The 12,006-nt window shown below is 35.7% G+C and overlaps 1 protein-coding gene across 1 annotated transcript in view; it reads right to left on the bottom strand.

Moving 5' to 3' along the window:
* Spn (protein phosphatase 1 regulatory subunit spinophilin) overlaps positions 1-6,858 on the bottom strand; it is a 32,689-nt gene extending 25,831 nt beyond the window's left edge. Inside the window, exons 1-2 of the mRNA XM_076122751.1 lie at positions 6,406-6,858; positions 294-391 (exon numbers count right to left, since the gene is read on the bottom strand). The gene's annotated coding sequence lies outside the window, so the exon portion shown is untranslated. The remainder of the gene's footprint in view (positions 1-293; positions 392-6,405) is intronic.
* Between the last annotated feature and the right edge of the window lie 5,148 nt (positions 6,859-12,006).

Below are 12,006 nucleotides of genomic sequence, written 5' to 3'. Positions count from 1 at the left end.
TTTCATAATCATAAATTTGTTAAGAAAAGTAAAAAAAAAAGGAAAAGTGTCGGTGCTTGTTACCTATCCATCATCCGTACTTAATTTGTTTGCATGCTATTGATTAATTAATATGAATATATTATTATGATACTCTATTTTTCTAATACTGTCCAGGTCGATTACGTCGGTACGATTTTAGGGAAAAAACAGACCTGTCTAATAAGGACCAAAAAATGCGAAATGTAATTAGGTGATGACGATTATTTATTATTTCAAGTATAGTTCATATGAGCGCACAAAAGCGTACGTACCGGATAAATGGACACTCATTAGAAGATCCAAGTACCGCGGAGCGAGTGACACCCGACGCCGCAGCGCCGCCGCCCGCTCGCCGAGCGAGCTCTTCCATCTGTAACATACAACAACAGTTACCCACTAGTGCTAGAGTCACTCTGAACTTTATAACAACTTCCCTGCTTCCATCCAAAATCTTATAATACACTTAAGAAAAGGCTTGCAGAAGTTATTGCAGTAACAACTTCATCAAAGTTATGGGCCAGATACTAAAAATGGGCACACAAATGTGATTTCAAGTTTTATATCCGACTAATTTTGACCCTTTACCTTTAGCGAACTTATTGTACCAAACGTAAATAATTAAATTAATTAGCCAAGAGTTCAATGTTGTCTCGTTTGAGAAGAATACCAACTGCCAGTTTCTTGTTATCTCGTTACTAAAATTATTAACTCTAGCTGACTGGTCGACAATAATCTAGATTTTAAATAGAAAACGACCACACGCAGCTTTTTCGCCACTTTAATTTTTTTTATGTCCCAGAAAACAGCAAGTTTAACACACATTTGGTACTTTTCATGAATAAACAAAAAAAAAACAAATGCTTAGAATGTAGATGTTACCAACACTATTTTAAAATGATTTACATACGTATTTTAAAATGGAATGTAATGTTAAACAAATGTTCTATATCGCGGTTAATAATATACAATATTCTATTATTATAAAGAATGTTGGATAGGATTTACCCACGACTAAGATAGTGTCATTTAACACCGCACGTGCAACTTAAGGCCAGACCACGTAAGCGAATTTAACGTCAAACAGGAGGTCTGATTAACATTTACTTGTTCTCACATATTTTTTTTTTATAAAACGGTAAGATATCTAATTTGGATATTGTTTATCTGTTCGTAATAATAATACGTGATCTGGGTAGGTAGGTATTTCTAATCGAACGTCGATAAATATTGAATTGGACGTATAGCGCTTAGCCTCAAGAACCACCGGTGGTAAAGTAGGTAATAAGGCACTAAACTGATGAGATAATGGAGCTGGAATTGGGTTAATTTGTGATGGTTTGTAAGTTCTCTACATGATGTTGGATCTGATACTCTGATGATGCCGAATCAAAAACAAACATATTATCAAGCTTGGACAAGATAAACATTGCACCTGTATTACTATATGTAATAGTATGTTATAACAGTGTGTGTAATAATCATTTACGCAATATATAAAACAAAACACATTACGGAAAACATCGATAAATTGTATTTATTCTCTTTATTGTCAAAAACATATAACCTACGTAAAACGTTGATAAGATATTTCCAAATTGGCATAAAAACAATTAGGCAGGTAATAATTAGATAAACGTTTAATAAAATATATGTATAAATAAGAGGATAAATCGGTGGCCTTTGCGGTTTCATTCAATAACTATAATTGAAATGTAAACAGATAGCACACAGTTCAAGTCATAAAGCGGTGATTATTTTTTTATTATAACAGGTAACTACCTACGTAATTATGTAAAGCGTGCATTCAAAAGGTGTCCTGTAAAGAGTACCTTGTAGGGGCACCTTTTAAATACACACTTACGTCTTGATAAAATCTTATGTAACTAGACGTAAGGGGGGTAATGGGGCAAACGGAGACAACTATGTGAAGATAAATAATTCAGAATCAGAAGCATCTGTCTGATGCTTGTATAATATTTGGTATGTATCGCCACTAAACATTTGCATTTTTCAACCCGGTTTAGAATTCTTAGATCCGAGTCTAAGAATGCGTGTCTCACGTGTCGAACTAGATAGGTAATGCATTGAATCACATGAAACACAAAATAAGGTCCCGTTTTTTACCTGAAAAATACCTACATTCTCATAACATGATGTAAAAAAATATTTTATAGTCTAGGTTACTAAGTTACGAATTACTGTAAGTAACACCTCCCACCAGCTGCGAACTAGGAGTCGAGCGCAGCGAAAACTTTAGTAGGTAGGTAGTACCGAAGTGCAAAGATCGCCCCTATGAACAGTAGACAGTACGTTTTATCAAAGCACGATGTCGCTCTAACGAGTGCAGTCGTTGTCAATCGAGTCGAGGGTCGTTGATGGAGGGTGGACCGGAGGGAGCCGTGTCTGTACCCCACCACTTGGACACGCCACAACCCCTCTTAACAGCGCGCAAACGACGAACGAACCGTACGTTCCGATACGATAGATATTCTTTCTGATATTACTACCTGTCACCTACTTATTTTGTTTGCACTGTTATGTAGGTAGATAAATATGACTTTATCAAATTGGGTTGAGTGAGAGTATGTATAGAATTATAGATTACTTACTGTTCTTAGACCTTTATGTTGTCCATGTTTTATACACTATTGAATAACAAACAGAATACTCTTATTCTGTTATTAAGTATATAAGGCTATTAAGACATAATAATATATGCAAGAACTTAGGTAGGTAGGTACTTGGTTTCAGAAATTGAAATAACATTTGTAACTTTCATCAGTAGTTAGTGTGCATTAAATAAAGGTTGTTTACAAAAAGTTCTGCTTTAACTAGGTTGTTTGTTGTTTATCATATGGTTAGTGGTCAATAGCCCATCTATGGAGCAATTTATATAATATATGAACCCTATCTGAAGAATGACGCACCAAACTTACAATGCCAACGGCAAGTGATAAATAGATTAAAACTATGTTTTTATTTGAAAAATATACTTTCATACATATTCCCATTGATTGTGGGTCCTGAGTATGTTAACTTGTGTTAGATAGGTAGGTAGTCGAGACAATTTCAGGAACCACTGATACAATTAGCTATATTATAATGATCTTTTCAATGAGTTTATGACACCAATGTTATTATTCAATAAGATGTAATATTTACTGAAAATGGTAATCATTTACCAAAAATTCCTGTTTCTTCTCTTCCTTATTTTTTTAGTTCATGTTAGGCAAAATGCTTAGTTACTAGGAAGGTCACTAGTTTATGATACCTATACAGTATACTAATATTGTAAATGTTTACTTATTTTATTTATAAACCAGGTACCTACCTATTGCCATAAAAGGGTTTTAAGGCGCAAGTAATATTAGCTTTACTTAATAGGATTTATGAGCAATTACAATATTGACTAGGTACTATGACTAATGCTTAACAAAGTATATCAGGCAATGCCAGACATGTCTTAATTTTTAAGATAATGACAATGTAGTAATAAGTAGCAAAAAAATTTATGTTTATGTGAACTGTATATACTTATGGATACCTATTTACAAACACTTTTGTTTGTATAAACAAATTTAGATCATCTGTTGAAATTTAAAAGAAATGATTCTTACAAATGGAATCTTTGAAGCATTCAAGTTAACACTCATTGTGTTGTTTAAACCTACAATAGTAAATGGAAAGTAGATCCATAACAGGTCATAATAGCCTATGTTTAAAACAAAAAGTATTGAACAAGCTATTGTTTGTTAATGCAAATATGTCTAGGTATATACCTACATAATAGCAATACAGTAATGTGCAATTATTGGTATATATTGGTAGTAAGGGATAGAATATGTTAATTAATAACACTTAACAAATTAAACAGTAAATGTACAGAAACTTTCTAATTAGGTACCTATGTTTTAAACATTAAGTTGCCTGCCAGAAAACTATGCAACTTGTTGGAGCAATTGCATCCCAGCTAAAATGTTTTAGTGGCAAAAGTTATACAGGGTATAAACGACGGTTAACCGAAAACTTCAGTGTTAATTTTGTGACACTAAATGCGCGAAATTTACTTCAACCATTTTTCTCGGAAATGATTGGTTCCCGAGTTAGTCATTTTTGAGCGTTCAATGTATAGTGAACAACGCGATGTATCTCCGCGCATGCCTACGAGATTTCTGGCGGCGGCGGCGCGCTGAGCGACGACATGTCGCGACGCGTCGTAGGTACGTACGCGTACCACCACGTCTATGCTCGCTCACTAGTATGCAACGCTATCATTAGATAACAATCTTATGTATCGTTTATGGTATCGTAAGTAGGCCCGTATGTTACAATAGCTCATAGTAAAATTGAAAGTAGGTACCTACTTGGCTTACGTGAAATCAAACAATATTAGCAAAATGTAACCAATAATAAGAAAGTGCTAAAACAAATTGTTATCAATGTCTATCAACACGCAATTACCTGGTGTATGACGAGATTTTGAGTACCTTTGGATCCGGACGTACAGGTGCAGAGCACGCCGTGCACTTCCACGTGCTTCACCATACATAACACATCAACATTTCTTCCTAATTACGAACACAACTGCACTTCGAAAACAATAACAACAAAAATAATAACAATAAAAACACTAACAACTCAAAACCGAAACAATAACAAGTAATAATAAACAACAGTTCACACACGACACGACGAATAGGACATAACGAACGACACCGGTGAAGAGCTTCCGTCTTCCGCGAGCGAATTGCTCGAACTATCGATCAAAGAGAGCCGCCGGCGCGGGCGCCTCTCCGCTCACTCGCGCCGCCCCTCGCCCGCACCACCCGCTCCCTCCGCGCCGTCCGCGCGCGCGCCGCCGATTTGGTGACGAGCGACGATTTAGGATCCCAGCGAGAGATTAGATTCAATAAAATATTGATGTGGCATTACTATTTTTACTTTGTTCACAGTTGTTACTCGTTGCATTGTAGTTTTATTCAAATACCGAATAACATTACAAACATTATTAATGTAAGTTTAAAATACTTTGATATTTATAACATAAAATCAGATTAAAGTAAATAAAATAAACACGAAACGTTTATTTAATTAAACCATAAAAAAATTAGGTACATAACAATGATAACAATCAATATCCATTAATATTCTTATCAGAGAAACTAACTTATCATAATTCATTATCCCCGGAGAATTACTTAGCATCCATTTTGTCGCATCCCATCTTTGTAACATCCACGCGCGGTCGCGGCGTCACGCGTCAGTACGGCCATCTACTTTTCGAGTCGCACCGCGCTTGTATGAAGTATGAATGAGCGTGTAAATATCGAATAGAATAATAATTTTGCAAGAACAAAGCGACAATACATGTTAAATTGTTTATTAGAGATTTTTATAGCGCTAAAGAATACCAATAGGATTTTTTGTCGTTATGTATGTATTTGTACGTGTAATATTAAGATATCACACATTTTAAATCTTATAAATGTACCGTTTATCGGAGAGCGGGATAATTACGTCATTTTCATTTTTAACATAGAACAAATACTAAGTAACGCTGCATACTAGTGAGTGTGAGGCTGACAGCTGTGTGCGTAATCGTGTCTGTGTGGCGCGCGTAGGTACGCGGCGTGACGTCGACCGTCGCGGCCGGCCGCCGCCGGCGCGGTGTCGTTGGCCGAACAGCTGATAGCGAATTTATACGTTGTTTTAATCCATTGCTGTTTTTGGTGAAAAACAGTAATATCACGGATTTTTTTTCATATTCATGTTGCATTGTGTAGTATTAACGAAATAATACCGAAAAAAAATAAAAAAAACGCATAAGAAATCGGAAAAATCTAGAAAAAAGCGATGAAAAATTTCAACGCCATAAGCACCAGAATCATGTCTAAAATCATTTTTTTTCGTTTTCGGTAGACCGCCTGTTACACCCGGTATACCTAGTTAGTTAATGACAAAAAAATATAGATAGGTAGAGCCTTACTGACTTGATGGAGGAAGGAGAACTTATCTAGCAACATTGCATATGCTAAGATTTTATCTAAGACAGTATGTGATTAATGTGGAAATTACAAATCAATTAAATATTGTTGCTGGTGCAATTAATTGTCTACCTGGCAACAAAAAATGATAATTAGGTACATAATCATATTCTTCAATACAAGGTCTTATAAGTGGGATCTCTAACTATTATATTTATCTTGATCTAAATAGCACATGAAAGAATTAACTTGATAAACATCATGTTAACAGATCAGTTGCAAATAAGTAGGTAAAAGTGTTTGTTTTTAAAAATACCTACGTAATTTTACTTTTTTCATTACCTGCCAGTTCTTACAAATAAATATTTAAGTTAAGATCTAAAATTAATTGCATACTGACCTTAAAACAGCGTCACGTTGTCTCCAACTTGGTGCAATCCGGTTTGCCACATCAATACCAATTTGTAACACATAACAGACTATTAGATTATCACAATTTCACTTTTCACAATATTCGATAAATCTTTAGGTACGTACTATGCACTATCTACCTACTATACCTAGACCACACGCCCACAAGCAGCGTACACAAACAGTATTCGGAAGCTTAAAATCTAAGTAGATGCTTAAAATAAACGTCAATAACCCGGGCCAAGCGCCTGTGAAGATGAAGAGCCAACTATATATTCAGTTAGAGGCATAATCACTAATTCTTGGTGGTTTTAATACTTCGAATAAACTATTTGCAGCTTTATAAAAAATATTTTATCCTGTAGATCTTTTCATTCATAAATAAAATTAAAAAAACTATTAGAAACCACTTCCCTAGCTCCTAGTCGTTCACTCTCGCTCGTCCCGGAATAACAATGTTACCATATGAAAAAGAAGAATAATATAAAAAACACATTTCTACCAAAGATGGTAGAAAATTAGTGCAGAAATGGATAAAATATTAAGAAAATTGTTGGTTAAAATTTAATAAATAGAAGTGAGACTGTCAAACAAAATAGTAAAATATTTCAGGAAGACTAAATACTTATCTTTCCGCGTCGTCATTCCAAAACTAGTTTTGTATAGAGCTAATACTTTTTTAAACTACTGGGGACGTAAGTTAGCTGCAAGTACACCACAAAAGAACGGCGGAGCACACAATGATCAAATCTATATAACGAACACTCATTGAAATTAGATTTTTGTCGAAAACAGCAGCTATAGATAATCGTTCGGAGTCACTAATTACTACTTTTTCAGGTCGGTACACTCCCTGTCTGCGACTATCTGGGTGAACGTGGCATTAGGCATTTAGTCTGCAGATACTTTCCTAAGAAAATATATAAATGCCGATTAATTATATTATTATTATCTAACTAAGTACCCAGGTATACAAAATGTGACTTAATGACACCGTTTTGGCATTGTGCTCATAGTTAGGTAGTTTGCTGGTGCCGTCGACAGGTAAAAAGTACTCGGACGCTAAACAATTTTTGATTCTTTATTCACTTTCAAGTAGGTATTAGGAGTTGTGTGACCTGTGATCGTGCCGTCGTCGATCGTTTGTGTTTAGTCCAAATCAGAAACAAAGAGCTTAATTCTCAGGGACAGTAAGTCCTGTAATTTAAGTTGAGTAGCAAGTTAGCAACGTACCTGCAGACCAGCGGGCTTACTCCCGATGGAATCGAATTCGATTGAATAGGATTCGAGCTTATGTCAAGTTGTACTTTATTGACACTGGTTTAAAATGAAAATAATCTAAATCAAACAATCCAATTAGTTTCACTTGAAATCAGCGATCTTGTGCATGATTCAATCGTATTCGAATTAGATTCAGTCTAGAGTAAGCCCTCTGATTCCAATATCATTGAACAACCGTCTGCCTAACACCCTGTATATTACTTGTTTTGTTGGCAAAAAAGTGGCAGGATCCCATAACATAGCTACATCCGCGGTAAAGCGGCACAAGCTCGCCCTTTAAAAAGATAAAAACCTCTATGTATGACATTATATATTTTTTCCAATCAAGTATTCCTTAATGTAGATATTGGTAGCAGGTAATAAGGAATTATGTACGCAAAATATTTATGTACAACTACGGTTTTCTGAATGGTAATATGCGTTCTCGACTATCTCCACATTTCGGCCCTTATATCTCGCAGTCTTGTAGGTTGGATAAAATGATTAATAATACAACGGCTTATAATGTCGGTCTCTTGAATCTGCTTAATCGGTTGGAATAATAGACGGATGTTATCTTATAAAATTTCACAGCATTTTTTTCTCTTTCCCCAACTATTTATATCAGAACGTTTTTTATATGCTTTAGCAATGCGTTTTTTGTACTTCATTCTCATTTTCTTACGTTCGCCTGGTTTCTTCATCCTAGAGTCATTAGTTTGTAATTTTGAGCAGCTACAGTCCTTTCCTCTGGGGTCGACAATAGCCGAAGCACTTGGGCATCTATCGTATTGTTTCGTAGTTTTTTTGTAACATTTTAGTGGGTCTGGGCAAGGAGTTGGTGTGTGCCTATGTTTGTGCACACTGCACGCTGGTGCCGAGACACAGGGTTTTACATTGGACTTGGCACACGCTGTAACAAATTAACAGACAGTAAAGACTAACCTTGTTTAACTTTGGCACACTTTAGGATAAATATAATAGATAAGATAGGATTCTAAAACCTGCTTTCTGCTGTCTGTATGACTAAATTTACAAGAAATTATGAGTGGCAGTAAATGTATAGTCTGCACAAGATGCCACAAGTGGTTTGACAAGAAAACTCTACCAACTCAACGATAGCACGGAGTTTGAAAGTTGCCAACCAGTATTCCATTACTCAAAAGCATGTATGCAAGCCTGATGGCTTAAAAGTGGCCTTTCGCGGTTGAGCTGCCACCTGCTTTATAGAAAACAGAAAGACCACACGCCGTTGACTTCCTAGTTTTAATTCGAAAACTGCCCAACTTTCTGATCAACATTCGATCGTGGTTATAGAAATCGATATAATTTAGAAGATGTTAATATTTCTAAATACGTCCCTACGTACCGTAGCTGCGTAGTATTCCAGAAAGTAGTCAGTGTTTCCTAAATAAACTGGTGTCTATGAAGATTAGGTACTTACACATGGTATTTTAAGCCAAATATACGTGTAGCTCATTGATTCATCTTGGATAGTTTTGAATGTTAGGTGTTATTTTATTAGCATCACAATGATATTTTACATTTTTTGTCTTCCATTTTCCAGGCAGGCAGATGACAATGCCATTTGACATAGTGTAAACTTAAGCTCTGTGGTATTCACGTACTAAAACACGTAGAACACAAAGAGCTTTTAGGATAGCTATGGTTCACTAGACGTATGCCTTGGATGCAGGACATGTAAATAATATTGTACATACTTATGTACGATTAGGCTTATACCTAGCTACAGGTTCACCCTCTAGTTCACATGAAACTAGTTAGTATGTGGCGAAACGTGAAGTAAGTACCTACCTTTATTTCATACACCTCTGCCTGCACGTCCATCTTCGGGTAGTAACAATCGTGGTTATAACGACCTAACGATAATGTTATAATTTAGAAACTAAATGGTAGTAAAGCAAATAGTACTTAGTGTAACAATATCCATTTCTAGTTAAATTGTACGGGTTTTGTCACAAAATAGTGTCTTTCTCGTGGCGGAAATCACAAAAACCTCAACAAATTATATTATTTAGCTAGTTATTAGTAAGAATGACTAACACAAGTGAAAGATTTAAGTGCTGCTAGTGCAACTCTACGAAACTTGCCGATTTCTAAATAGATACCTACAAATATTTGTCCTGGTAGGACTCGAACCCACGACAGGTATCGTGCCCTTAGACTTATGATAAAGAAGCAGAAGCGAATACTTTATGTACCTAAGTACCTAAGTACATGTCCTCATAGGAACTTATATTAGTAATACAAAATAAAAGTTCTGTTTACTATTTTTATAATTTATTTCATCAATTAAACGGATTGCGAACCCATAGGACTGGTCTGCGCCACTGGTTAATTTTTTTACGAAAATATATTTGTCTTGCAAGAAGGTATTTCTAAAATTTGATACCTGGGTGCTTTTAATACAAAGCATGATGATTTCATTTATATCACTTCAGTAAATTGTTCTTGCAGTTAGGCAAGGCAAGATATCAGGCTAATTTTCGCAGTCATACTTTTGTAGGCAAGCCATCTATAATATTTCGCAACATTTTTTATTTGGATCGCTCCATCGAGACATAGTGGAACGCTTTTTGTAGGCCTGAGCTATCCGTTTTTTGTATTTCATTCTACGTTTTCGACTTTCCCCTGGTCTAGCAGCCCTCGAGTCTTTAGTTTGTAACTTGGAGCATGTACAGTCTTTTCCTCGGCTATCAATGACGGCCATAGCACTGGGACATTTTTCAGTGTGTTTCTTCTTCTTACTTCTATTATAACATTTTTGTGGATCCGGGCAAGGTATAGGCGCGTGCCTGTGTCTATGCACGCTACATGATGGTGCTGAAACACAGGGCTTAACATTTTGCTGGCCACCTGAACCTGTAACAAAATGAATCAGCAATTGAGATGAGAAATAATCAAAGACATGCCATAGAAATATACAAAAATAATCAAAAATTTACCTGCCCATTATTTACACAAGTATGTACTTGAAGAAAAAAATATTAAGGACATTAGATAAAACACATTATGGGCAGTTCGGGGATTAGACTACGCTATAAGTGCGAGTAGGTATCATTCGCTGTGAACGCTACACAAGATTTCACTATGCTTATGTTTAGCTGAATTTTATGCCAATATTTTTGTTTCAAAATTAAAAAAGGAAATATTCTGTGGTAAACGCGATAGGTGTATACGAATGCTGGTTATAATTTCTCGGGTTCGATTCCCCGACCGAGCAAATTACTATAAGGTTTCTTTCTATCTATATTAAATTAGGAAGTTCTCAACGGAAGCCCGGAGTATGGTAAAGTGTACGGCAATAGGCTCCCCATCAATACCATATGACTGGCATTGTAAACGGCTCCTACTTCGGCTAACTGCAATACAATTTATCAACAAGGCAGTAATAAATCCTTCCCTGTCACAAACCCAGAGATACCTACCTACTTGGGAATAGCTGTGACAGTATGGTTTACTAACGCAGCCATACATTTTACGAGAATCTTTATGAGGAGATGTTTTATATCGTTTTAGGTGCAATGATAAAAACCCATTCCTCGATTTGTACCTCCCGTCGTCATCTTTGGACCTAGATTCAAACGTGGAGAGGACATTGGTAATAAAAAAATGAATAAAAATACAATTTCAATGATTTTATACTGGTGTTATTGCGTAGGTTTGGAAAGGCAAAATAACAATGCACATAATAACGAATTAGCAACGATTCTTCCGTGTATGCCTTTACTTCATAATATATCACAATAAAGCGCAATGAAGCATATTAATTTGAAAATAGTCTTTATTGCGATTTCCTTTAAAGATTATTTTTTGGACAGTATTCTTTTTACGTTGCTTGGCATGCTTTGGACATTCGTTGTCCTTGGTGGAATCCACTTCGTTGTAATTATCTTCATTCGACGTTGCACGTAAATTGCTCATTGTCGGAGCTTCAGTTGCTTTATTTATCTCCTCCGGCTTCATATACAATTCTTCACATTTTGGTCCTGAACTACATTCGTCTATAAAACTGGATGCAAGATATGGTTTTAATCTTCTACATTTTTTATTTCTGTGCTTTTTATCGTATGCGTTTCTATGTACCGAGATACGGTACCTTTTCCTTATATTTTCTAGACGAACGGGTGTCGGAGTACAAGAGCGATAACCAGAAGGTGGCATAGTGAGAAATTAACTGCAAATAATAACATGTTCTAAGAATTAATGTTATATCGTGAGGAACTTTTGCAAACATATTAAAATCGGATACAAAGGACAAGCGGATCCAAATGAGTAAAGTATTGTGGATCACACATATATATGTTCT

This window comes from Anticarsia gemmatalis, chromosome 14 (assembly GCF_050436995.1).
Source record: "Anticarsia gemmatalis isolate Benzon Research Colony breed Stoneville strain chromosome 14, ilAntGemm2 primary, whole genome shotgun sequence".
NCBI classification, from domain to species: Eukaryota; Metazoa; Arthropoda; class Insecta; order Lepidoptera; family Erebidae; genus Anticarsia; species Anticarsia gemmatalis.
The sequence above is the reverse complement of the archived record's forward strand: the minus strand, read 5'-3'. Positions and strand labels throughout refer to the sequence as shown.